General features: G+C 43.7%; 2 long non-coding RNA genes across 3 annotated transcripts; one reads left to right on the top strand and one right to left on the bottom strand.

Annotated features, from left to right (window-relative positions):
- Positions 1-5,296: 5,296 nt before the first annotated feature.
- On the bottom strand, positions 5,297-17,654 carry LOC144378871 (uncharacterized). Its single transcript, XR_013440792.1, has 3 exons — positions 7,633-17,654; positions 6,493-6,776; positions 5,297-5,477 (listed from the first exon to the last, which is right to left on the bottom strand). It is a non-coding gene; the product is annotated as an uncharacterized LOC144378871 (long non-coding RNA).
- On the top strand, positions 12,403-17,865 carry LOC144378872 (uncharacterized). Of its 2 annotated transcripts, XR_013440794.1 has the most exons (4): positions 12,403-12,428; positions 12,632-12,720; positions 15,788-16,007; positions 17,653-17,865. It is a non-coding gene; the product is annotated as an uncharacterized LOC144378872 (long non-coding RNA). The 2 variants fall into 2 exon arrangements; XR_013440793.1 differs by lacking the exon at positions 12,403-12,428 and having other exon boundaries at positions 12,594-12,720.
- Positions 17,866-24,956: the final 7,091 nt, after the last annotated feature.

Genomic DNA, 24,956 nt, shown 5'->3' with positions numbered 1-24,956 from the left:
GCTCACTCAGCCCTGGAGCAGGACAGCCGCTGTGCTAGGGATTTAACGCCCAGCGAACACTCCTCAACCCGTGAGAGCCAGACTCCCTGGTAAATAACCACCGCCACACCCTGGGAGGACGGGGTCCACAAGACTCCTCAGAGGTCCCCAGGAAATTCAGCCCCTCCTCCCAGGCCCCGTCATCTATCCCCCTTTATTTATTGGCTTTTCTCTCATTTCTTCTCAGTTCCCCCATTCCCTCAGATGTGCTTCCCAAATAAAGGCTACTTTCACCCAAATCCCTGTCTCAGCGTCTGCTTCTGGGGGAATAGGTGAGCCTCCTACCCGGCCCCAGACCTCCACTCTTACTTCTTTGTGTTTCTGAGAGGCAGGACTTCAGGGACACTCGCCTCTTTCACCACAGAGACTTCACCTGTGTGGCTCAATGTATTCTTTCATTCAACAGCTATTCATTGAGTGCCTACCACTTAAGGGTCAGGAATCCTTGCCCTCATGGAACTGACCTCCCTCCTCCTGTCCCCCCTTTTCCCTCCTTCCCCAACACATACGCCTGCTTCTTTCTCCTCGCTCACTCCTACTTACCATTCAAGTCTCAGCTCAAATGTCCCACCCTCAAAGAGAATCTTACTGCCCTCCTTCCCATCAACTCCTCCTTTCCCCACCCCCCGCACAGAGCCTGACCTTTCTCATTACACCTGTCACCAGATTTGTCTCTCCCGACATCATGCTCCCTACATAAGCATAAGACAATGCCCATTGCTCTCTCAATGTATCCTCTGCCCTTAGCACCATGCCTGGTACCTAGTGAATGAACCAGTAAATGAATGAGTGAGTGAGTGAATGAATGATCTAATGGCACCATTGTCATGAATGAAAGGTAAGCAGAGGAATGAGAAACTCATCCTTGTGGTTGGGCAGGAAGAGGCAGATGAAGAGAAAATTTTCACAGTAGCTAGTACTGGTGACTGAGATGACCACAAATTGTGGAGGTCTAGACCATCAGGTAGCAGCCGGAATGTCCGCGGGGGCCCAGAGAGAGCAGCAAGGGGGATGCACCGTGAGATGCAGAAAAGGCAACCCTCCAAAACCAAACCTTTTATTCCTCCTTCACCATCCCCCAGCCACAGAGAATGGAAGGTATCTCGGGGAACATCTATCCTCTCATTTCACAGGTGAGAAAACCAACACCCAGAGAGGTGCCTTCGCCAAGTGAAGGTCCTATGATTAGTGGCAAGCCTCCAAATGCTGAACTCACTGTCCATTGCTTGTTAAAATCTGAGCCTCAGGCTGGCCCATTCCAGGCTGTAGGTACAGCTTCCCACAGCATGCCCTAAACCACGAGCAGCTCATTGTCCAGGAGAGACCACTTCCGGGCTATATATCAGTAATCAGTGACGTGTGGGATGGTCATACCCCTTTCCTGGTAGCCCGGCTCTCCCACATTGCCTTTCTCCCACCAAAGGACTGCTCTGAGGAGACCACCCAGACTCCACCTTTCTAGAACCTGTGCTTTGGATTCCAACAGCCTTTCCCAGGATGGAACTCTTGCTTAATTCTTGCGTGTTCAGGACTCCTCGAAGAAGCTCAGTGCCCCCAGGTGCTCTGTGCATCCAGATGTGACTCAGATAGTAAAGGCAAGCCTCCCCTGATGGACACTTACTAGGCTCTGCCCACCCATTTTGGGTGTAGTCCTAGCAATAAACCTCATCCCAAGCTGAATAGCAAATTATCAGTAGCAACTGGGCAACGTCCCAATGGAAATCTTTTTATACTTGGTCTTCAATATATCAGAAGAATAAGCAAACATACAGAAAAAATAATAACTCACATTATTAAAAGCTTTTGATGTGCCAAAACCTATGTTAAGCATTATATTGGATTTAATATAACAATTGTATGAGGTAGAAAGTTTTATCATCAACCCCATTTACTTAATAAAGAAACTGAGACTCAGTGAAGTCAAGTGACTTGCCCAAGACCACACAACTAGTAAGTGATAGAACTGGAACTCAAGCCCAGTCCCATCCAACCCCAAGCTCTCAGCTTCTTCCCACCACCAAACCACTCACCCTTTCCCAGAGACCAACCAGGCCCCAGACAACAAAAGGGAGCCCAAGCGTGTGCCAAGCACCAACATCTCTGGGAAGATGGCATCCCAGAGCCAAGTGATTATCAAAGGATGATGAGGCCGGCTGATACTCAGGGAAGGAGAAGAGGGAACTACTACCACATGTGACCCAGAATCACCATGACCCTATGCCTGCCTCTGAGCTTTGTCCCGGGGCCCAAAGCAAAATGTGAGGCTTGGGAACCTTCAGCCCCCTTCTCTGCCCCATCCATCCCCTTTCCATAGCCCTACCCCACGTCCCCTCACCTCCCCCTAGCCACACACACCCGACACCACTCCATCGTGATAGAGAAAAGTGGCTAGGGAGTTAGGGATGTGTGATCCTTCAAGAGCATGCACAGTTTTAAAGTGGGTGCAGAAGGAGGCAATCCTAAAACAAAGGAATAGTTGCTCCCCTACCTTAGGATGTCTCAATCAGCTGTAAGGTAATCTGTCACTACGAACAGTGAAAATACTAAAATTTGGGATTAAGTATGTTGGAAAACTGAAGTAAACTTGGGATCTTCCCTAAAACCACATCATAGTCACTTGAATTTGATGTGTATTCTTGCATGGAAGAGAGAGGATGGCCTGACAATTCATTCACTGGTACCTGCATAACTCACAACCCACTCTGAATATGGCACAATCCAAGTGAATAATTAGGACCGCTATATTATAAGTAATGTGGCATTTGGGAATTATTACAGCACTTTACTTTCTCCTAGGTTTTTTTTAGATTATATCAAAACTGGAGTATCCCCAGGGGAGTATACGCCCTGACACGGGAATATCATCCATCATGAACACAACAGCTAGGAAAGAGGCTCTGAAGAAACTGCAGGCTCAGAAGGGCACTTTGTGGAGACAATAGGAAGCTGTGACAGCTTGTAAGATGCTCCCTGTCTTCATTCAAGAAGGTCTCCAAACCCTGCCTCCTCCATGAACTCTTCCTCCAGCAGGGGGAGAGAACTGTCTGGTCCAGGGCCAGAACTCTCCCAGGGCCAAGGGGCCTACCTGCTTCAGTCGGCTCAGCTGCCATACAAAATGCCATAGACAGAGAGGCTTAAACAACAGACTTTTGTTTTTCAGAGTTCTAGAGGCTTGGGAAGTTCAAGATCAAGGTGCCAGGAGGTTGGGTGCCTGGTGAGGACTCTCTTTCTGGCTTGCAGACAACCACCTTCTTGCCATGTCCTCATATGGCCTTTCCTCGGTGTGTACAAGTGGAGAGAAAGAGAGACATCTCTCTCTCTCTCTCTCTCTCATCAGGCCACCAATCCCATCATGAGTGCCTCACCCTCATGACCTCATCTAACTCTAACTACCCCCCAAAGATGCCAGCTCCAAATATCATCACCTTGGGGGCTAGGGCTTCAACATATGAATTTGGGAGGGTCATAGACATTCATTTCATAGCACCAGTGATGGGAATGATCAGTATAAAGTTTGGTCCTCAGGTGACTGGTGCAAAAACGGAATCATTCATTCATTCATTCATTCATCAAACTGATATTTATGAGTACTTACTATCTACTAGGCATATACTGACATGAATTAGCACTCATCATATATCAGTGCTCTGCGCTGAGGTTCCAGTGTTGATTCAAGTAAATCTAGTTCCTGCCTTCATGAAGATAATAGTCTTCGAGATAGGACAACCAGAATCTGTGGAGAAGAGAGCACCAGATGTCAGTGTGGGTCTCTGCAGAGCTCATTCATTCATTCAGCATTCAGCGAGTATGATTGTGTGCTGGACATGGGGAGAAATCAGACACGGCCTCTGCCCTCAAAGAGCTCACAGCCTAGAACATAGAGGCAGATTGCAAACACAGTGCGGTTAAGTTCTACAGAGCTGAGTCACGACATGTACATGTAATATTTGTGCATACAATTATACAGCAAAAAAAGAGAGAAAAAATATCAGATAAATAACACAGTGGTTCACCCACCATTCCTCCCAGTGAGCAATGCCCCAGCACGGGCCTGAGGTGGGGTGTGAAACGAGTGTACCTTTGGTGTATTCCACTTCCCATTATCTCTCTTGGTGTGATCGTTGCCTGTTTGATACTCGTTCATGATTAAAAACCCACATTTTCTTCCCTCAAGGCCCCTAACCTCAAGCCAACCACTTCATCTGGTCATCAGCCAAAGAAGCAGCATCACTTTCAACACAGGCTGGGCTGGACTTCTCTTTTCTTTTTTTAATATACTTATTGTTTTCATGTAGTACAGTTGACATAAATACTGTATTAGTTTCAGGTGTACAACATAGTGCTTTGGCAATTCTGTACATTACTCAGTGCTCACCGCGATCAGTATAGTGGGCTGGACTGGCTGTGGGCGGTGATTTACTTTGTAAGTCGCCCAGAGAGTTTATCACTTGAGCCAGGACACCCCTGGGAGTCAAGTCAAGTGATGTTGAGAATTACACCAGAACAAGAAGCATAAACTGAGACTGTCCCGAGCAATTCAGGAATATGGCATCTCTGTTTACGGGTGACTTAAGGGATTTTTATTTATTTTTTAATCTGAAAAGAGGTTGTTTTTTTTTTTAAACAATAGGTTTTGTTACACAGGTTTTAAATATAAGAATGTTTTCTAGTTTTAATTTTATTTCTTTTAAAATAGATTAAAGTTAAAAAAATAAATAAATAAAGTAAAATAGATTAAAGTTCACAATCATTATTCAAAAAGAACACAGTGAAAAATCTCCCTCTGACTCCCATCCTCAGCCACTCAGTTGCCTGCACAAGAACCAGCAGCCTATATATAAATACATATATATATACACATGCATATACATTTATGTGCATATGTGTATACATATATATACATATCTATATTTTACACAAATAATAGCACAGTATTCACACTGTTCTGCACTTACTTTTTTCTCTTAACAGTACAGCTTAGAGATCATTTCATATCGATATGACAAGCTTCCTGCTAATATATGATGCTTACAATTTCACTGTATGGATGCAAATAATTTATTTAACCAGTCTCCATTGATGAACATACAGATTGTTTCCCATCTTCTGCTGCAATGAATGACCTTGACCATGTATCATCTTGTATATGTGCCCGTCCATCTGTAGGATAAATTCCTGGAAGTAGAACTGCTGAGTCAAAGGGCTTATCAGTTTAGATTCTGTTTGGTGGCTCATAACAGAAAAGCCAAAACATTGGTCATTTAAACAAGATAGAAATTTATTTCTCCCTCAAATAAAAGGAGTCTGGCGGTGGACCATCTAGAGCTGCCATGGACTTCCAAGTGTCAAGAGCGACCAGGATTCTATCTTTCTGCTCTGCCATCCTCTGTTGATTGTGGAGGCCTTCTTTCGGTAAAAGAATACAAAATTACAAATACCTATAGAGTGAGAAAAAAAATCATAATATAATACATGTAAGTTCTTAAGAGCTGAAATAACACAAACATCACATCTGGGGAAAGTAATATTATAACTACTCAACTGCCCACTCTATCTTTATAATAGGTTTTTTCCCTACTTTTTCTGGCTACATCATCTTCGATCACTTTACCACAGAACAATATTTTGTAATACTGTCTGGAAAATAAATAAAAAGATAATTGAATTTTCCCTTCAGCATGGCTCATTAAAATTTATTATTATTGTAGATAGTTAAAACGCATAAAACAGGTGAGACATACTATTTGTAGTACTACTACAGAATTTGCCCTACCAATATAGGAATTCTGATAAAATCTATGGTTCCCAATGCCCATAAGAAAAATATCCGGTGTGTTTATTAATGTATAAGCTAAGTTACTGAGCACGCGCCCAGTAGGAGAAAGCTCCTATCTTACCTGGCATCCATGAGTACCAAATTCTCACCTACAATTTTATACATCTTATAAGCGGGAGCATGTTACACTAACTAGTTTCCGGCTCCATACATTTTAACCTCTTTTTCTCTTCCGCTACCAAATACTTCTGATGCTGGGCATAGGACACGTTCACATTGTGATGTGACCCCTGGCCCTGCATTTTGGTATCGCAAAGCCAGGCACAGTAAGCGGTAGGGGTATTCATGGAAGCCATTCCTACAGCAGGACGACTAGCAAATGACGGCAAACCCCAGAAGCATATCCACTTAAACACCGACTAAATGCATCCCCAGTTCAACTTCCCCTTAGCTGGATCCCCCAAATTCCCGTGGCCATTCCAATACCAGCCAACCCAAGGGAAAGTGTGACACAAGAGAAATCAGAGTAGAAACAGACAGCAGTCTAAACCATGTGCAGTTGAAACATCTTACTTCTGCAAAGAAGTTACAAGAGCCCCTGACCACATGAACACGCCAGGGCTCTCCTGGGGCAATGCTCATGCAAGTGAAGGGCTCCGAAAGTTCAGCTCCCTTACCTGCATGGTACAATGGCCCTGGCCAGCAAGGTTCTGGATTCAGACCTGCCAATCACATAGCCGTGATCTGGAAGGCGGAAGGGAGGCAGAAGCCCTTCTTCCTTTGCCAGTGGCAGGTGCGGAGGTGCCAGTTTCAGCACATGTGGGTTTTTGCACTGGCTATTAGGCTCCATATTCTGCAGGCCATCCATCATCCACTTTGGGTCTACCGACTGTAGAGGGCAGCTGTGTGGGTCAGCGGCAGCTTTCATCGACTGTTTGTTTGTTTCAATGTAATTTCCATTCTAATTTCACACATGCAGGAAAGCAAAGAACACAATGAACACCTAGGTACTATCCACCCAGTTGCAGCCATCATTAAAATTTTGCCATTTTTTGCTTCATAATTGAATCATTTCATGGTAAATATAAAAGATCGTAACAATTCACCCCTAAGTACATATCTCCAAAGAGTAGGGATGCTTTTTCAATTAACAAGACAAATAATATCCCTAACAAAAGTAGCAATAATTCCCTAATATCACCTAAAAGTCACTTCATATACAAATTTCTACAATTGTCCTAAAGATATATTTTATAGCTATTTCTTTGACACCAGGATCCAATAGGTTTCATGCAATGTATTTGTTATGCCTCTTAAGTCTTGTCTTATTTAGGACAACCCCCCTCATGACATTGACTCTTTGTAGAGATCAGGCCAGCTGTCATGTTGAATGTCCCACATTCTAAATACGTCTATTTCCTTATTCTGTCATTTCGCTATTCCTAGTATTTCCTGCAAAATGAGGTAGATCTAAAGGCTTGGGGGGTTTTCAGCCAGACTCATTGAGGTATAATTTATATACAGTAAACATCATCCTTTTTACTTTACTGTTCTGTGCATTTTGACAGATACAGTCATGTAATCTAAAAGCTTGGTTTGATTCAGATTTAACACCACTGGTCAAAATACTTTAAAGTGATGCTGTGAACTTCCTATTGAACTTATCACATCCTCAGGTAATGTCTAGTTGTTCCACTATTAATGATACTAATTTTGAACACTGGGTTCCTGTAGTTTTCTGATATCTGAATGTGTATTAGTTTTCTATTGCTGTGCGACAAATTACTACAAACTTGGAGACTTAAAGCAACACCTACCCATTAGCTCATAGTTCTGTAGGTGGGAAGTCGGGCATGGCATCGCCAGGTTCTCTGCTCAGGGGATCAAAAGGCTCAAATCAAGGTTTCAGCAGGCTACATTGTCATCTGGAGTCCGGGCTCCTCTTCTAACCTCATTAAAGTTGTTGGTGGGATTTGGTTCTGACTGATCTTGACTGTCAAGGGAAAATAAGACTGATACTACTCAGCAGGGACCTGAAAGGCATATGTCTGGAACCTGGAATCACAGGATTCTTTGGGGTGCCTACTTGTACCTCTATGTCCATTAGGAAACATTAATGGAAAACTACAGTAACCACATACAGGAAGAACCACCAGGAGATTACATTCTTCAGGAAGGAAGGCTTGGGTTATTCCACCAGATAGAGTATGCCGAATAGCTGGATGCTGGCTGAGGGCAAAAGGAACAAGGGATAGATGGCAGAGGAAGGAAGTTATAATAACCAAAATATAGTAAATATACAAATATGCATATATATTCTTCCTTGCTTTCTTAGGTATTTTCTTCCTCTTTCTTCCCCCTATTATTTTATATAAGGAGTGTTAGTGGCGGCTGATCTTATACTTTAGTCTTTAGAATATCAAACAGATTGTGACTGAACAAGAAGGGAAAAGAACGTCAGCCAGAGATGGACACCACAACTAATGAGTCTCTGGCTCTTTCCTCTTTGGGGAGAGAGTGGCTACCTTGTTTGCATTATTTTTTTAAAGATTTTATTTATTTATTTGAGATAGAGAGCAGAGTGAGAGAGAGCCTGATGCAGGGCTCGATCCCAGGACTCTGGGATCTTGACCTGAGCCGAAGGCAGATGCTTAACCCGCTGAGCTACCCAGGCGCCCCTGCATTATTATTTTTTTTTTTAAGCTATGCTTTCTTTTAGATGGAAGCATGTTGTTGTTATATTGGTGCTGTTGGAAATTTAACTATGGACAAAAGGGCACATATGGATGCTGGGAAGCCAAAGGGCTGGATCGTATGAGATACTATCTACTATCGCGCAGCACCCCTTTCAAGTCCCTCCTCTACTCTCCCATAGGGAGATAAGATATAGATCACAGGGCTTAGAAGTGCAGGGACTATATTTCCCAGATGTCCTTCCCAACTGGGATACAAATAGGGTTGGTTTTTGCCAGTGAGATGTGCTCACAGTGAGACATTAAAGACTGAGGGGGTAGAAGCCACCCCTAATCTGGTTCTGATGGCAGCTGACACGGAGGCTCTGGCCACTGTGAGCTTTGCAGTAGTCAGCCTAGCACTGGCTTCAGGGCTACAAGGCAGCTGTGACTCTCTAGTCTCTGGGTGGCAGCGATGCTTTTCCAGACCTCTCAATCACAGCTTGGGGCAGTGTGACCTAGAATCCTAACTTTTGTTCTTCCCATCCATCTACTGGTTTTTACCATCATCTGAGTCCCTATATTATATCCCTTTCTGCTCAAAATACCTAAGATGGTTCTGAAGCTCTGAACTGAATGCTGATAGACTCTTCCATGCAGTTTGTACCAATCTGCATTTCCATCCACAACGTTGGAGAGTGCCTCTTTCCCTCACAGCCTAAGCAACACAGTGTATTATTGACCTTCTTTTTTGACTAATCTCTTAGGTGAGAAAGGTATCTTAGTGTAGTTTTAGTTTGCATTTCATTCATTCAGTGACAGTGAACTTCTTTTCATATGTTTAGAAGCCATGAGGATTGCTTCTTCTGTGTATTGTGCCACCAGCTCACTGTCACATGGCTGCAACCACAAGGCTTGGACCCCCGGCCCCTAATCATACCAGGTCGCCAAAGAGCTCCACATTACCAAATCTAATCATCAACCTTTGAGTCTTTTATTCATACTACTAGCAACATTTAGCAAAAATGGCCATGCCTCTTCTTTGAGACACTGGCTGCCCTTGGCTTCCAGAGCTCATACTATGTTCATTTTCCTCCTAACTCACGGTTTCTTTTGTATGTTCCATCTCATCTCCCCAACTCTATACCATTGGGTTGCCTTGGGGCCGAGGTCTTGGACCCTCTTTTGATCCCCATTCACCTATGATCTTGTCCAGGCTCATGGCTCTCAATCATTTTTCTATACTGAGGGTCCCAAATTTCTATCTCTAGCTCCAGCCTCTCCCCTACTCAAAATCCCCACTTGGATAAGTTTAAAAGTCATCTCAAACTATCCATATCCAAATCAAACTCACCTCCTCCCTTCTAAAAAAATAGAACTTTCTCCTCCCAGTGTTCTCTGTCAGAGTTAATAATAGCACAGCACCATCTCACCAGCCACCCAGGCCACAAACCAGGCAGTCCTCCTTGATTCCTCCCCCTCCAATCACCCCTCATCCAATCCTCACAAACCTACCAGATCTACTTTTTTTTTTAAGATTTTATTTATTTATTTGAAAGACAGAGACAGAGAGAGCATGAGTGGGGGCAGGGGCAGAGGGAGAGGGAGAGAGACAAGTAGACTCTTGACTGAGCAGGGAGCCTGATGTGGGGCTCAATCCCTGGACCCTCAGATCATGACCTGAGCCAAAGGCAGACGCTTAACCAACTGAACCACCCAGGCGCCCCTATATCTACTTTAAAGGTCCATCCAGAATATGATGTTTACAGCCCCATCATGGGTCCTGGCTTATTGTAGTGGCCTCCAAATGATCTCCCTGCCTTCATTCTTGTTCCCTACCAGCTCCTCACAGCATACCTGCCAAAAAGATTCCATTAGAACATAAGTCACATCAAGTCACTCCAATCAAAACACCTTACTGGATTCCCATATTACTCTCAGTAACCTCCAGCTCTTACAATAGGCTCCCAAGCCCTTCTTGATCTGCCCTCCTGGCCAACAGGTCTCCAATCTTATCTCTACAGCTTTCCCTTTCATACCCTCTACTCCAGCTGTACAAGCCTCCTTGTACCTCAGACGCACCAAGCACATGCCAGCTTCGGGACTTTTGCACTTGCTCCCTCTGCCCAGAATGATCTAGACAGCCAAGCCACTGACTCTCTCATCTCCTCAGTGCTCAAAGGCACTTCTCATGGAAGAGGGCTTGCTTATTCAAAATAGTCACTTCTGCCCTCCCTCCAGAAAGTCCTATCCCCACTTCCTGCTTTCTCATCATAGCACTTAGGATGATCTGAGCCTCTGCCACCACCACAACCTCCCCGCTACCCAGCTAGGAGTGTAAACTCCATGAGAATGAGGATTTCAGGCTGTTTTATTCAGTGTGAAATCCCTAGCACCTAGAACAGTGCTTGGCATATAACAGACCCTCCGTAAGTATCTATATTAATAAATGAATGAACAAAAGCTAATATATAGCCTGTAGGACATTCATGTCAACAGGAGGAGGAGATGTAGATTTGGGAAGCCATGGGAGTGGATGAAATTACCTTGGACGGAGGAGGTAAAGCTGTAGATGGGAAATACTAACTCACAAGCCATGGTAAGTGTCTAACCTGGAGATGAAGAGTTCAGTGAGAACCGGACAAAAATGCTGTAGGGCAGGTGAGGGTTAAGAGTAATAGCCGATAGGGGGCATCTGGGTGGCTCAGTCGCTTAAGCGTCCGACTCTTGGTTTCAGCTCAGGTTGTGGTCTCAAGGTCGTGAGATCAAGCCCACATCGGGCTCTATGCTCAGTGTGGAGCCTGCTTGAGTTTCTCTCGCCCTCTCCCTCTGTCTCTCCCCCTTGCTCGTGCTCTCCCTCTCTCTCAAATAAATAAATCTTCAAAAAAAAAAAAGGAATAGCCAAAGTGTAAAATATGTCAGGTACCCTAAATGTATTAACTTACAACAACCCTATGTGTTCAATACCATTACTATTCCTAATTTCCAGACAACTAAGTGAGTACAAAAGGTTTAAGAACTTGCCCGGGGCCATTTGGCAAAACTGGGGTCAGAAGCTGGGCTTTAGTCTTTATGTTTCTACTATAACTGCCCTATACCTGCTTTGATGGGAGCTGATTAGGACTGTACCAAGGTTGTGGAGGATCCTATCTCCAGTCCCCATCTCCATGCTCACCAAGGAAGAAAGGAAGAGCATCCTCGGAGTGAGACAATGTGGCCTTCCCAGGGGGCTAAGATGCGTTACCGGAACGAGCCCTGGGGGGAGGACCAACACAGGCTCTTGTCCTGGCTTTGCCACTTAACAGGAAATTCAGCCTAGTTACTGCATATTCTGACTGTCCCCCTCCTCATTGTGCAAAGAGGGAGCCAGCTCACATAATCTCACAAGTTCCTTCTGGCTTAGAAATCCCATAGTCTACAACCAAGGCACCAACTCTGTTAACAAGAGAGAGAAGCACATCCTACAAGATGCAACTTTCCTATAACACCAGCTACAAGGCCGTAGGGAAAAATCAACAAGTAACGAGGGCCTGTTACACAGACTTTTCTGATGGAATCAGAAGCTCTAAGAAGGTTACTAAGAACTAGGGACTTGGAAAAGGGAGCTATGGTGAGAACTGGACATCCTTCAGGGGGGCACTGCACATCTTGGATGTGTGTTCATTATCAGGGTTCCTCTTCTTTTTGGTGTTATAATTATTATACTGGTGAACAAAACGGGAGACTCCACATGTCAGGGGAGAGGCCAAGAATAAAATTTAATTCCTGAAAACCTAGATTGTAGAAGACATCATGCTAAAAATGAGGAATTTTTAGACATACACATACGTCTATAAATAACTAGAAGCTTGTGTTGATGTTCTGCACACACCTGTCCATAAACTGTGCTTGTGCGCACATGCCTGGACACATGCTCACACGGCGCGTCTCAGCGTGCATGCGTGCGTATCTATATATACCCACAGGACTGGACAGATATAGATTTATATATTGGAGCCTGGCTCTTTCAAATGGGGGATAATGACACTGAAAATTATTCCAAGCTTTTCAAAGACATAAATGACCAAACTGCCTCCTGACTCCTGAATTACATTACCCAGAAAGAACTTAATAACATGTTATTATCGCTTCTCCTCACTGACAGGATTTCGGGGCTGAAAAGACAAACAAGAAGTACGTTCGTAATCACCAGCACAGTCACCTCTGCCGAGCTGCGACCGCCGCTAATTCCAGGTAAGTGCTGTGGGGTGGGAGAAAGCCTGCGGCTGGGAATTCGACTTGGTGCTGAGAGGGGGCTGAGAGGGGGCTACAGGAAGCTCACGGAGCCAACAGAGAAGCCCATGGGGTGAAGGGCAGAGAAGAGAGATTGCATTATGGGAACCAAAATATAATTTCTCACTTCAAAGATATAATATACATAAAAATCCTTATAAACTGTAAAGTGCTCTACCAATGTGACTGAACAGGAAGGGGTATCATTAAGGGGTCTTGTTTGGGTTAGGGCTGCTGCATACAGCTGTAGAGGCTGTGCACTGCTCAATTTCTGAGAATGTCATTAGTCTATATGAATGGTGCCCCCCTGGAGTTGTGCCTTGTGGCAGCCCTGTTGAAGTAGGGCTAAGTTGGATGATGAAGACCAAGATGGAGGCTGCTGTTCCCTCCTGGATAATGCTTGAGCCCCAGTGATGAACCATCCAGAGAGGTGGTCAACAATTCCAACAACAACTTGCCAATGCTTTGGGAAATTTGCTTCACGGTAATTAAAAGGCAATTACAGTTAAGATCCTTGAGGGCAGGAGCCATGATCCTCAGTCTTGTAATATGATTGGTATATGATAAATATTTAGAAAAAGTGTGTTAAAAATAATGGATGGAGAATGAATGAATGAATGAATGAATGATGGAAACTCATGAGGGTCAACTCCTGGGGAGAATTGGTTATAGTGATTGCAAAGAGCCTGTCCAGCTCAGAAGGTGCAACTGTATACTCTATGTCTCTTCTTCCATGACTCAGATTATGACCAGTCTTTCTTGAAGAGCCATGGACATGTCATGAGTTCAGTAAGAGTTTATTTAGATTTTATGATGTACCTCACCAAACGGTAGGTGCTATGGGCCTGTGTGGTGGAAACAGCACTGGGGTCAGCAAACAGAGCATAGGTCACAATCCCTGCCATCGAGGATCTTATAATTCAGATGGTTTAGTCGGCTATAAGTTCATGGAGAAGCAAAATAATGCTATCAGGTGGTATGGCCCCAAAAAGCAATGAATAGCAAAGATGGTAAGTATCACAGGAGTTCAGGGCAGAAAGCACAGGATTTCTGCTCTACTACCTGCGTTATAATCATGACAAAGTTACTTACCTGTTCCGAGCCTCTCTTTCCCAGCTTGTAAGACTGAAGTAACCATGCCTACCATGCAAGGTCCTTAAATAAAAGATTAAAATCAAGAAGTATTTAAAGCACGGTGCTTGACACATGGTAGAACTTTCCAGAATGTTGGTGCCTGTATAAGAACTTTTCACTCACCAGTGACAGAATTCCAGCTGATCCCAGCTTAAGCCAAAAGGGGGGGGGGGGCATACACACACACACACACACACACACACACACACACACACACATATATATAGCTACAAAGTGAAACAGTAAAGGCTTCAGGCATAGTGGTGTCCAGGAGCTCAACTGATATCACTAGGGCTCTGCCTACATTTCCATTTCTCATACAAGCTTTCTCTAGAGATAAGAATAGCTGCCAGCAGCCAGAGTCCAGCTTAGCCTCAGAAGGAAGAGCTCCTCTTCCAGAAACTGAAAGGAGGAAAGTCTCAAGGAGCACTCTGATTGGTCTGGCACAGCTCATGCAACCATGGCTTACCCAATGGCTGTGGTCAGAGGAATGAGATGACCGGATTGGTGAGGCCTGAGTTGTGCTCCCACTCCTGTGTGTATGGGTGTGGGGGAGGGTTAGCTCCATCCAAACCACGTGGAACGAGCTTCTTAGTGGGAAAGGGCTGCCTATTTCTTGTGTATACTCAGAAGAAATAAATAAAAGACAGAGCTGCATGTTTCTACAAAAGAGAGAGAGAGAAAGCTCCTAGTTCTTTACAGAAGCAAAGAATATATATCTATAGGCTTAATATGCAAACACTGTGTGTATGCGTACAACCCCGAGCAGCGGGACCATGAGATGGTACTGGCCTGGACCCGGGAGCCAGGACTTTGTGACCCCTGGTGAGCAGGCACAGTGCTACAGTCACTCTCCGCAAGAGGGGTAAGCAGGGGAAAGCCCACCGGGTGGGGTCCCCAGGGACTGGGGGTAGGTGAGAAGCCGAGTCCTGGTTTGAGGTGAGCCGGTGGCGTGGGAAAGGGAGGAAGGCAGTGGGGAGCCCCGGACGGCTGACCTCCCACCCTCTGTGCCTCAGAGCCCATTTCTGCAGGGGCCACAGAGGACCCCACTGGCTATTCCGCACACCACCCAGGCAGGGACATCCTGGAGCCCAGGAAGGGGCCCAGGCGACACCCAGTCGGAACAGCGCAGAGCATCCCCTCGGCAGCACAAGCAGCCTGGGTGGCCGTGATCGCAACCGCAGACTGGGCCAGGCACCCACAGGGTCCCCTCTAAGATGCCACGACAGCCTCCTTCCTTAATGATCTGTTCCATTTTCTTGTCTTGAAAAGAGTTGGGGGGGAGATGTTTACTTAGCATCCTGTTACTATGGCCTTGAGTAACCAAGCATTTAACGTCAGAGAGAAGGAGGGAGGGAAGCAGGGAAGGGCGGCAGAGAGTGGGGTAGGGCGGGGGGGGTGTGGATCAAGCCCAGCATAAAATTTGCCATCACGATCATCATTTCAAATCATTTATCATGCATTCGTTTGTCAGCAAGTAACTCTATTTAGGACACAGGAGTTAAGAGAGCAGCCCCAGAGTCGGGGTGCCCAGGCTCCCACCCCAGCTCTCCTCAGTAGAGCGCAGGGCTGTGGACGTATTAGAGAGCACCTGGCAAATACAAACTATTAATGCCATCTATCTTCTGGTGTTGTGGTCCAGGATTGCCCTCAACAAGGCCCCACCTTCCTTGAGAGTATCTCAACTCCGGAGTTTCTGTTTGTAAAAATATCTACTGGGCTGCCACAGACAACGGGAAAACGTGTGCTGTGATAGGCTAATTCTAAGATGGCCCCCAGATTCCCACACCCCCAACACAACACTACATACACATCTTGTATAATCCCCTTCCTTGAGATGAGGGCCAGCCCGAGAATATGATGGTATCTCATTCGTAATTTGCTTATGTTATAGGCCAAAGTGGAAGACTTTTGCAGCGTCACTGATTTAGAAGTAAGGGAAATAGAGGTCCGGGAGCAAGATGGCAGAGGAGGAGGAGACCTAAATTTCGTCTGGTCCCAGGAATTCAGCTAGATAGGGATCAAACCATTCTGGACACCTACGAACTCAACAGGAGATAGAAGAAAAGAAGAGCAACAACTCTCTGAACAGAAAAGCGACCACTTTCTGGAAGGTAGGATGTGCGGAGAAGTGAATCTGAGGCGATATGCGGGAGGATAGATGGCGGGGGAGGGGTCTCCGTCCGCCGCTTCTGGCAAGTGATAGAGCCGCGGAGCACAAAATCAGAACTTTTAGAAGTCCACTCCGCTGAGGGACGTCCATCCAGTGGCTAAGCAGGGGGTGGAAGCCTCAGGGGACAGTGTGGTCTGAGGACCCTCGGGATCACAGAAAGACCAGAGGTGCCTGAGTGTGGCAGAGCTCCCAGGTATTGGAGCAGGGAAGCCGGCTGCAGAGACGGAGCCGAGGCCCGGGCTCTCAGCCCGGGGTTGCCATAAACCGTGATCCGCGGCACAGTCGGGCCACTGCTCCTCCAGCAGGGACCCAACCAGCAGCAGATCCGGGGAGACTCACCTTTTTCCCCCGGGAGGAGCAGCGTGGGAGCGCACCGCAGGGATCTACTGGGTTTGGAGACTCCACCCGGGGTCGGGTGCCAGAGATAGAAACGCATGGTCACAGGCCGGGTGAGCACGGAGTGCGGCCGGAGATCGGGGAGATGGGAGTGACTGACGGCTTTTCTCTGGGGGCTCACTGAGGAGCAGGGCCCCGAGTTCTCGGCTCCTCCGGGGTGGAGATAGGGAGGCCGCCATTTTCACTCTCGTCCTCCAAAGCTGTACGGAAAGCTTGCAGGGAACAAAAGCTGGCAGGGAACAAAAGCTCCCAAGAGCAAACCCGAGCAGATTACTTAGCCCTACCGGGCCAGGGCGGGACAATTCCGCCTCCGGCAAAGACATTTGGGAACCACGGCAACAGGCCCCTCCCCAGAAGATCAGTGAGAACAGCCAGCCAAGACCAAGTTTAACGATCAATGAGAACGGCAGAACTCCAGAGCTAGGGGAATAATGCACATAGAATTCATGGCTTTTTTACCATGATTCTTTAGTCTTTCAAAGCTAATTTTTTTAATTTCCTTTTTTTTCTTTTTCTATTTTTTTTGGAATTTTTCTTTTTCCCTTTTTCAACCAACATCTTATCAATCCCTTTTTTTAAAATCTTTTTTATTTTTAATTTTTAGAGTTATATTCTATCCCTTCATTGTAGTTAACCTTATTTTTGATATATATATATATAAGTTGTTCTCTCTTTAAAATTTTGGGATACAGTTTCTTCTAACAGACCAAAATATACCCTAAATCTCTAGTGTATGGTTTTGTTCTAGTCTCCTGCCTGATCACATTCTCTCCCTTTTTTTTTAATTTCTCTTCTTTCTTTTTTCAACCAACTTCTTATCAATTCCTTTTATAAAATCTTTTATAATTTTCATCTTTACAATCATATTGCATCCCTTCATCATATTTATCCTTATTTTTGTACATATATCAGTTTTTCTTTCTTTAAAATTTTGGGAGGCAGTTTCTTAGACCAAAATACACCCCAAATCTAGTGTGTGGCACTGATCTATACACCAGCCTGACCATATTTGATGATATTCTTTTACTTTTTTTTCTTTTTTTTTTTTCTTATTTTCTTTCTTTCCCTTTCTTTTCCCCCAGTATTGGGTCTCTTCTGATTTGTTGAGTGTATATTTTTCTGGGGTCGTTGTTACCCTGTTAATATTTTGTTTTCTCATTCATCCATTCTCCTATGGACAAAATGAGAAGACGGAAAAGCTCACCTCAAAGAAAAGAACAAGAGGCAGTACCAACTGCCAGGGACCTAATCAATATGGACATTAGTAAGATGTCGGGGAGTTCAGAATGACGATTATAAAGATACTAGCTGGGCATGAAAAAAGCATGGAAGATACTAGAGAAACCCTTTCTGAAGAAATAAAAGAACTAAAATCTAACCAAGTCGAAATCAAAAAGGCTGTTAATGAGGTGCAATCAAAAATGGAGGCTCTAACTGCTAGGATAAATGAGGCAGAAGAAAGAATTAGTGATATAGAAGACCAAATGATGGAGAATAAAGAAGCTGAGAAAAAGAGAGATAAACAACTACTGGATCACGAGGGCAGAATCTGAGAGATGAGTGATACCATAAGATGAAACAATATTAAAATAATTGGGATCCCAGAAGAAGAAGAAGAAAGAGAGAGAGGGGCAGAAGGTATATTGGAGAAAATTATAGCATAGAACTTCCCTAATTTGGGGAAGGAAACAGGCCTTGAAATCCAGGAGGCACAGAGAACCCCCCTCAAAATCAATAAAAATAGGTCAACACCCCAACATCTAATAGTAAAACTTACGAGTCTCAGAGACAAAGAGAAAATCCTGAAAGCAGCTCGGGACAAGAGATCTGTAACCTACAATGGTAGAAACATTAGATTGGCAACAGACCTATCCACAGAGACCTGGCAAGCCAGAAAGGACTGGCATGATATATTTAGAGCACTAAATGAGAAAAATATGCAGCCAAGAATACTATATCCAGCTAGGCTGTCATTGAAAATAGGAGAAGAGATAAAAAGCTTCCAGGACAAACAAAAACTAAAGGAATTTGCAAACATGAAACCAGCCCTACAAGAAATATCGAAAGGGGTCCTCTAAGCAAAGAGAGAGCCTAAAAGTAACATAGACCAGAAAGGAACAGAGACAATACACAGTAACAGTCACCTTACAGGCAATACAGTGGCACTAAATTCATATCTTTCAGTAGTTATCCTGAATGTAAATGGGCTAAATGCCCCAATCAAAAGACACAGGGTATCAGACTGGATAAAAAAAACAAGACCCATCGATATGCTGTCCGCAAGAGACTCATTTTAGACCCAAAGACACCTCCAGATTGAAAGTGAGGCAGTGGAAAACCACTTACCATGCTAATGGACATCAAAAGAAAGCTGGGGTGGCAATCCTTATATCAGACAAATTAGATTTTAAACCAAAGACTATAATAAGAAATGAGGAAGGACACTATATCCTACTTAAAGGTACTATCCAACAAGAAGATCTAACCACTGTAAATATCTATGCCCCTAACATGGGAGCAGTCAATTATATAAGGCAATTAATAACAAAATCAATGAAACACATCGACAACAATACAATAAGAGTAGGGGACTTTAACACCCCCCTCACTGAAATGGACAGATCGTCTAAGCAAAAGATCAACAAGGAAATAAAGACTTTAAATGACACACTGGAACAAATGGACTTCACAGATATATTCAGAACATTCCATCCCAAAGCAACAGAATACACATTCTTCTCTAGTGCCCATGGAACATTCTCCAGAATAGATCACATCCTAGGTCACAAATCAGGTCTCAACCGGTACCAAAAGATTGGGATCATTCCCTGCATATTTTCAGACCACAATGCTTTGAAACTAGAACTCAGTCACAAGAGGAAAGTTGGAAAGAACTCAAATACATGGAGGCTAAAGAGCATCCTACTAAAGAAAGAATGGGTCAACCAGGAAATTAAAGAAGAATTAAAAAATTCTTGGAAACAAATGAAAATGAAAACACAACTGTTCAAAATCTTTGGGATGCAGCAAAGGCAGTCCTAAGAGGAAAGTATATAGCAATACAAGCCTTCCTCAAGAAACAAGAAAGGTCTCAAGTACACAACCTAACCCTACACCTAAAGGAGCTGGAGAAAGAACAGCAAATAAAGCCTAAACCCAGCAGGAGAAGAGAAATAATAAAGATCAGAGCAGAAATCAATGAAATAGAAACTAAAAGAACAGTAGAACAGATCAACGAAACTAGGAGCTGGTTCTTTGAAAGAATTAACAAGATTGATAAACCCCTGGCCAGACTTATCAAAAAGAAAAGAGAAATGACCCAAATCAACAAAATCATGAATGAAAGAGGAGAGATCACAACCAACACCAAAGAAATACAAACAATTATAAGAACATATTATGAGCAACTCTATGCCAGCAAATTAGATAACCTGGAAGAAATGGATGCATTCCTAGAGATGTATCAACTACCAAAACTGAACCAGGAAGAAATAGAAAACCTGAACAGATCTATAACCACTAAGGAAATTGAAGCAGTCATCAAAAATCTCCCAAGAAACAAAAGCCCAGGGCCAGATGGCTTCCCAGGGGAATTCTACCAAACATTTAAAGAAGAATTAATACCTATTCTTCTGAAACTGTTCCAAAAAATAGAAATGGAAGGAAAACTTCCAAACTCATTTTATGAGGCCAGCATTACCTTGATCCCAAAACCAGACAAAGACCCCATCAAAAAGGAGAATTACAGACCAATATCCTTGATGAACATGGATGCAAAAATTCTCACCAAAATACTAGCCAATAGGATCCAACAGTACATTAAAAGGATTCTTCACCACGACCAAGTGGGATTTATCCCTGGGCTGCAAGGTTGGTTCAACATCCGCAAATCGATACAATACATTAATCAAAGAAAGAACAAGGACCATATGATCCTTTCAATAGATGCAGAAAAAGCAGTTGACAAAGTACAGCATCTTTTCTTGATCAAAACTCTTCAGAGTGTAGGGATAGAGGGTACATACCTCAATATCATAAAAGCCATCTATGAAAAACCCACAGCGAATATCATTCTCAATGGGGAAAAACCGAGAGCTTTCCCCCTAAGGTCAGGAACATGGCAGGGATGTCCACTATCACCACTGCTATTCAACATAGTACTAGAAGTCCTAGCCACAGCAATCAGACAACAAAAAGAAATAAAAGGCATCCGAATCAGCAAAGAAGAAGTCAAACTCTCACTCTTTGCAGATGATATGATACTTTATGTGGGAAACCCAAAAGACTCCACCCCAAAACTGCCAGAACTCATACAGGAATTCAGTCAAGTGGCAGGATATAAAATCAGTGCACAGAAATCAGTTGCATTCCTATACACCAACAACAAGACAGAAGAAAGAGAAATTAAGGAGTTGATCCCATTTACAATTGCACCCAAAACCATGAGATACCTAGGAATAAATCTAACCAAAGAGGCAAAGAATCTGTACTCAGAAAACTATAAAATACTCATGAAAGAAATTGAGGAAGACACAAAGAAATGGAAAAACGTTCCATGCTCGTAGATTGGAAGAACAAATATTGTGAATATGTTAATGATACCTAGAGCAATCTACACATTCAATGCAATCCCTATCAAAATACCATCAACTTTTTTCAAAGAAATGGAACAAATAATCCTAAAATTTGTATGGAACCAGAAAAGACCCCAAATAGCCAGAGGAATGTTGAGAAAGAAAAGCAAAGCTGGTGGCATCACAATTCCGGACTTCAAGCTCTATTACAAAGCTGTCATCATCAAGACAGTATGGTACTGGCACAAAAACCGACACATAGATCAATGGAACAGAACAGAGAGCCCAGAAATGGACCCTCAACTCTATGGTCAACTAATCTTCAATAAGGCAGGAAAGAATATCCAATGGAAAAAAGACAGTCTCTTCAACAAACGGTGTTGGGGAAAATTGGACAGCCACATGCAGAAGAATGAAACTGGACCATTTCCTTACACCACACACAAAAATAGACTCAAAATGGATGAAAGACCTAAATGTGAGACAGGAGTCCATCAAAATCCTAGAGGAGAACACAGGCAGCAACCTCTTCGACCTCAGCCACAGCAACTTCTTTCTAGAAACATTGCCAAAGGCAAGGGAAGCAAGGGCAAAAATGAACTATTGAGACTTCATCAAGATAAAAAGCTTTTGCACAGCAAAGGAAACAGTCAACAAAACCAAAAGACAACCAACAGAATGGGAGAAGATATTTGCAAGTGACATATCAGATAAAGGGCTAGTATCCAAAATCTATAAAGAACTTACCAAACTCAACACCCAGAGAACAAATAATCCAATCACGAAATGGGCAGAAGACATGAACAGACATTTTTCCAAAGAAGACATCCAAATGGCCAACAGACACATGAAAAAGTGCTCAACATCGCTCGCATCAGGGAAATCCAAATCAAAACCTCAATGAGATACCACCTCACACCAGTCAGAATAGCTGAAATTAATAAGTCAGGATACAACAAGATGTTGGTGAGGATGCAGAGAAAGGGGAACCCTCCTACAGTGTTGGTGGGAACGCAAGCTGGTGCAGCCACTCTGGAAAACAGTATGGAGGTTCCTCAAAAAGTTGAAAATAGAGCTACCATACGACCCAGCAATTGCACTACTGGGTATTTACCCTAAAGATACAAATGTAGTGATCCAAAGGGGTATGTGCAGTCCAATGTTTATAGCAGCAATGTCCACAATAGCCAAACTATGGAAAGAGCCAAGATGTCCATCAACAGTTGAATGGATAAAGAAGTGTGGTATATATATACAATGGAATATTATGCAGCCATCAAAAAAAAAACAAAAAACAAAAAACAAAAAAAAACGAAATCTTGCTATTTGCAACAACGTGGATGGAACTAGAGGGTATTGTGCTAAGCGAAATAAGTCAATCAGAGAAAGACGTGTATCATATGATCTCACTGATATGAGGAATTCTTAATCTCAGGAAACAAACTGAGGGTTGCTGGAGTGGTGGGGGGTGGGAGGGATGGGGTGGCTGGGTGATAGACACTGGGAGGGTATGTGCTATGGTGAGCGCTGTGAATTGTGTAAGACTGTTGAATCACAGACCTGTACCTCTGAAACAAATAATATATTATACGTTAAAAAAAAAAAGAAGATAGTAGGAAGGGAAAGATGAAGGGGGGGAAATCGGAGGGGGAGACGAACCATGAGAGACTATGGACTCTGAGAAACAAATTGAGGGTTCTAGAGGGGAGCGGGGTGGGGGGATGGGTTAGCCTGGTGATGGGTATTAAGGAGGGCACGTATTGAATGGAGCACTGGGTGTTATATGCAAACAATGAATCATGGAACACTACATCAAAAACTAATGACGTAATGTATGGGGATTAACATGACATAATAAAATAAAATTTAAAAAAAAAGAACTAAGGGAAATAGACATTATCCTAGGTGGGCCTGCCTTAATCAGGTGAGCCCTTTAAGAGGGACTGAGTCCTTCCTGAGGTTAGACAGACACTCTCCTGCTGGGCCTGAAGAAGCAAAAAGCCATGCTGTGAACTGCCTGTGGAAAGGGGCAGCCTTGGAGCTGAAGACCTCAATCCTATAATCAAAAGGAACTGAATTCTGCCAACAACCTGAATGAACTTGGAAGAGGATCCCAAGCCTCAAAAGAGAGCACAGCCAGGCTGACACTGTCCACCTTTGAATGCGGCCTGTGAGACCCTGAGCGGAGCACCTGGCTAAGCTGTGGGACTCCTGACGCACAGAAAGTGTGAGGACAATGTGTGGCACTTTAAGTCACTATGTTTGTAGTGATTTGTTACACAGCAATAGAAAATTAATATAAATTCTCTATCTGCTTAAAGCCTTTTTGAATGCGGTTTAAAAATGGTGTGTGCCTGAGTGCATATGCTAGAGAGAGAGAATTTAAATTCTAAAAAATGGCCCCACTATTTTTGGATCATAATCGAAAATATGGACCATCATTCATTCAACAAGTATTGACTGAGCACCTACTTACTATAGGCAAGGCAGTAGACAAGGAATTTAATCAGGATTAGAAACCAAAACTGGAAATTTGTTACTGCTACTACCTAAGGGAATTAAAGGGAAAATGTTTAATGTTGAAATATAAGGCCTCCTTGAAACCAAGAAACAGACTTTTAACTACAGTGTGGGTTACCAGGTGGGTGGGGGGGGATGGGTGAAACAGGTGATGGGAATTAAGGAGTGCACTTGTTGTGATGAGCACCAGGTGATATATACAAGTGTTGAACCACTATTCTGTGTACCTGAAACTAATATTACACTGTATGTTAGCTGGAATTTAAATAAAAACTTAAAAAAATATATCAGGCCTCCTTAAGTCATCCTTATCAGAATGTATGCCTGTCAAGGATGAGTTTCTTTGAGATAGTGAATGAATAATAGTAACAGTAATGATAATAATAATAATAACAGAAGGCCAACCCAGAGTTTTAATCCAGCTCTGTCTGGAAAATTCCATGCAAACAAACTCCATTGAACGCCTTCCATCTTGCAGGATAGTAAATGGTCCCTTTGCCTCTTAGTCCCTTCACCCCCACCACCTGCCAGGGGATGTCTGCCCATGTCTGTGTCCCCCCAGATTTCCTCCAGAAACAATAGAGAACAAGAAATTAAAGCTACACAAAAACACATGCCCAGCATAATTGGAAGACAGAGAATACCTAAACACCAAAATCACGGTAAGCAAAGCAAACAAAACCTCCAGGTGAGAGATCTTGCACATCTCTGCCTCACCACCTACCACCTACAAGGCTCTGCTGTGAGGTAGGGAGAGCCTGCAGGCATATCTTTTGGGGGAGAAGAAGGGGCAAAGGAAGAGAGAGGCATCCTTTGGCAGTTGGATGGTCTAGCACACCAAAAGAGTAAAAAAAAAAATCAGAAGTATCTCATTATAGATTCTTTTTTTTTTTTTTTTAACTTTTTTTTTCATTTATTTGACAGAGAGAGAGCACAAGCAGGGGGAGCTGCAGGCAGAGGGAGAGAGACAAGCAGACTCCCCGCTGAGCAAGGAGCCTGACAAGGGGCTCGATCTTAGGACCCTGAGATCATGACCTGAACCGAAGGCAGATGCTTAACCGACTGAGCCACTCAGTCATCCCTCACTATAGATTCTTTAGCAAACGGAAGACACTTCATATTTGTGGCAGATTAAGATTTTTGCACTCTTCAGTGAGAAGATCTTCCCCGTCTCCATTTCCTGTCCACCTCCCTCCTCCCCTGGGCCACCCTCAAGAGACTTCCAGAAGGGGAGGGGAAGGGAGGGGGGGAGTCTTTTACTGACATTTGATTTCAAAAAGCTAGCTATTTGGATCTTCCCTCAGGGAATGCAATAGACTCAAAACTTAAGCAAAGGATCTGGGAGAAACTATTAGAAGTAAGAGCAAGACTCCCCTTCCCCTCTGTGCTCTCCGCCTCTT

This window comes from Halichoerus grypus, chromosome 8, assembly GCF_964656455.1.
Source record: "Halichoerus grypus chromosome 8, mHalGry1.hap1.1, whole genome shotgun sequence".
NCBI classification, from domain to species: Eukaryota; Metazoa; Chordata; class Mammalia; order Carnivora; family Phocidae; genus Halichoerus; species Halichoerus grypus.
The sequence above is the reverse complement of the archived record's forward strand: the minus strand, read 5'-3'. Positions and strand labels throughout refer to the sequence as shown.